Here is a 3588-nt window from a genome sequence, read left to right as displayed (position 1 = left end):
CAATATTAGAAATAAACTAATATTGGGGATTAAAACACCACCCTGGTCTCGCCTCCCCACCAGTGTCTTCCAAAACGTCTCACCCATTCTTCCTCCCAGTTTTTCTAAACCTATCACATATATCCGGCATTTCTTCTCACGAGCGCTTTGGGGAAACAGGCATTACACGAATTTAAAAGACCTTCTAAAAATATGAATGCTGAAATATTCTTTATCTGGGCGGCTTGTGCCTCAGCAGCACCAACTCCCGCTCGCAACAAGAACCGGCCTCTCAGCACGAAGCCCGCCCAGGCTCCCTGCGGGGCGGGGCGGGGCGGGGCGGGGCTCCTGGGAAGGCGGAGTGGGCGGGGTCTAGGCCCTTCCTCGCCCCGCCCCGTGAGGCTTGACACATGCGCCCAGACGTTTCTGGTGGAACGAGGTGTGGATTGTGAGGTGACCCTGGCCGCTGCTTCCGGTTCCTAGGGATGCGCATCCGGGTCACGCTAACGCCGCGGTTTCCTCCATCCGCTTGGTTCTGCTGTGAGTCTGGACCAGTACCCATGTCCTGCTTTGGGGCCTCTGCAGCCTTAGGGTGAGCCTGCGCCGCAGCAGAGTCTGAATGCGGCCGGTCGAATGCAGCCTGTAGGGGGACGGGTGAAAAGTTCTGTCCCGGTCCCTGTGGGTGGGGGTTCTCTTTGCCTGTCCCTTGTCCCTGCAATGCTTCCCTCACTTTAACCCTTTCCCTCGCCGGCCTCGCCTCTTTCACCTCCCCTTAGCCTTGGCTCGTCTCCGCGCACTTCTCGCCTGGCTGTTTTCCTCATTTTCATCCGCCGGTTCCAAGCTCGGTTTCTTGCCTTTTGCCTCAGCGCTTCCCTCACCCCTGCCTCTCGCTTTTCCCCGGCACTCACGTTATCACCTCTCTGGTATCTCGCCGTTCTTTCCCTTAGCAGGACGGCCCACCCCCCTCATTGTGCTTCGCCTCCTCCACTGCGAAACTGAGCCTGTCTTTCTGGGGTCCTAGGTCCCGTCCCCCAGCTTCCATCACCTTCGACCCCTGTCCCTTCCTGGGACTAGGATGTGACATTTGTGCTTCGCCTGGGGTTCTCCCGCCTTTTCTTAGCTAGAGGAGAGCTTAGCCAAAGCCCCAATCTGGGCCGATTTATCCGTCCTGTGTGAAGTTTTGCCTTGAGGCGTTGGGTTAGACTCAACTCTGGTAGCTTCCGTGGTTAGGGAACAACAAAGGCGTTCCCAGTCTTTGCTGGAGCACAGTTTGGGGGCCTCTCTCTGGAGAGGGCTAACAGGTGGCAGGCACTCGGAACTGCTAGAGATTGGGCTTGTGTGGTCTTGTTAACCGACAGGCCGTGAGGGCGTCCTGTCATTTTTGTATTCTCTGTCCCATGAGAATGGATGTGCACAGCTGAGGCAAAAATGCGGATATTCTTGGGACGATCACCTTTGTTTTCTGCATGGGCCTTACTTACAGGACAGTTGCTATGACAGAGGACAGAGTTTCTTGGGAGGTTTTTAGCCCCAGATTTATAAGCTTTTTGCCAAAAATTTTAGTGTTACTGAAATGTTTTCTGCTAAAGAGTGCACTATAGTAATTTCAAAGTGTATTTTCTTTACTTGATCTCAGTGTGCATATGTATCTTTATCCTTACCTCTTACAAATTGTTTCTTCATTTTTACTGTATTGACAATTTTTCTATTTTTCCCATTTCTTCATAAGCCAGACATTACACTACATTATTACTTCGACTATTATTCTTTTATTTTTTCTTTACTGTCTTCACCTTAGTCTTTTTTTTTTTTTTTTGGTAAAGATTTATTTATTTATTTGAGAGAGAGGAAGCAGGAGCAGGAGGGGCAGAGGGAGAGGGGGAGAGAGAATCTCAAGCAGACTCCCCGCTGAGATGGAAGCCTGATGCCACTGTATCTCATGACCCTGAGATCACGACCTGAGCCCAAACCAAGAGTCCTGACATTTAACTGACTATGCCACTCAGGCGCCCCTCCACCTTAGTCTTAAAACCATCTTTTTCTCATTTGAGACTTAGGTTTCTCTTAAATTTCTTAAATTTCTCTGATGGCTCTTGGTCATCTCTAAGATGAAGAGATTGGACTTAATAGTGTTAGTGTCTTGTTTCTCAAATTTTGTGATCTGAGGTATATTTTGAGACCCAGGGTTAGATAATTTTTATTTTTGTTTTACCAATGTTTATGGTGGTGTCTAGCATTTGATTGCGAATGTTTTTGTGTGAGCAGCTTCTGAAATATAAATTGTGCTCTGAAACTTAGTACTTAAGTGAACAGAGTAAATACAGCTTTTAGTGTCTGCTTCACTTTTGACTGGTGAGTTATAGAAAAGTTTCTCTCATTATATGATACATATACATATGCAAGCATAGCATAGACCTTGGCTCATTCCAGAATTGAGCTGCTCCCTTCTGCTATTTTTAGCAAAGGACTTTGGAGCTTGGCCATATTAGTCCTAGAAGCCACAGAGAAGGACCCTTCTGGTTGGCTTTCAGGCCTTATCTAACTGCTGAGGGAAGAAGACCTTTTGAAAGCTCCTTACCCTTACCTCTTCCCCAGCACCTATACTGGAAACTCTAGCTTCTGTTCAACCTGGTCTCATCATTTTGCATCCTTAAAAACTAACCCCAGTGAGTATGGGCTAATTCTCTCCATTTCCTTACCTCCAGGTTTATGTACTTAAAAATTTTTTTTTAGCCATGGGAACTCCATGGACTTATATTTGGATTGATGCAAGTCCCCTTTTCAACCTTTTTCATTTCTGAACTTTCTATTTCTTGAGCATGTCTAAGTCTAAACCTAGATGGATTTCTACAGTTTACAGCTGGAGGAAACCATTGAGCTCAAACTTACCCCTTCATTTTACAAATAAGGAAATCAAGACTAAAAGAATTGGATTTTTCCAAGGTCAGTTTTTACAAATAAAGAAATTTTGTGCATGCACTCAGAAGTGGGTTTTAGTTCTCTAAAAGTTGTAGATCAGAGAGCACAATATAGTATTTAGTGGTTCATTTCGATACATTTGTGAGGAATGAGTTTTAGGATAAGAAATTTATGACAGATACTTAAATTCAAGCTGAAGTCATTTCACCTTCAAAGATGGACTCTAGAAAGAAATTGTGTTGTACAGAAGTAGAAGTTGAAAAGTCTTAGGGAATCTCTCTTTTCTTCTAAAATCACTTTAGCTTATTATGATATAAATGCTGCGTAAAAGCCTTACATGAAATGAACATCCTCCTCATTGGAGCAATTGTGTTCATGCGATCTTCCTACCCAACATTAATAGACTTTCTAATTACTGAAAAGCCTGCACGTCTTACCTAGCTTCCAAACAAACAAACAAACAAACAATCACTAGAGACAGCTTAGTTAGTGTATGTTTGTAATGCTCAGGAGAGGAATCGCTGTCGGTTTTCTATATAGTTTGGCAGTTTTAGCTTCTAACCCTGAGGGCTTAATTTATTTTTTTATTTTATTTTATTTTATTTTTTTTAAAGATTTTATTTATTTATTTGACAGAGATAGAGACAGCCAGCGAGAGAGGGAACACAAGCAGGGGGAGTGGGAGAGGAA

General features: G+C 44.6%; 1 protein-coding gene across 4 annotated transcripts in view; it reads left to right on the top strand.

Moving 5' to 3' along the window:
- Positions 1-412: 412 nt before the first annotated feature.
- Positions 413-3588, top strand: part of EYA3 (EYA transcriptional coactivator and phosphatase 3) — a 97957-nt gene continuing 94781 nt past the window's right edge. For 3 of the 4 annotated variants that reach the window (XM_011229088.3, XM_011229079.3, XM_019803134.2), the window contains exon 1: positions 413-571. The gene's annotated coding sequence lies outside the window, so the exon portion shown is untranslated. The remainder of the gene's footprint in view (positions 572-3588) is intronic. The other variant, XM_034647619.1, reaches the window with a different exon arrangement.

Source organism: Ailuropoda melanoleuca, chromosome 2 (genome assembly GCF_002007445.2).
Source record: "Ailuropoda melanoleuca isolate Jingjing chromosome 2, ASM200744v2, whole genome shotgun sequence".
NCBI classification, from domain to species: Eukaryota; Metazoa; Chordata; class Mammalia; order Carnivora; family Ursidae; genus Ailuropoda; species Ailuropoda melanoleuca.
Note: the sequence above shows the minus strand (reverse complement) of the source record. Positions and strands in the feature narration are given on the sequence as shown.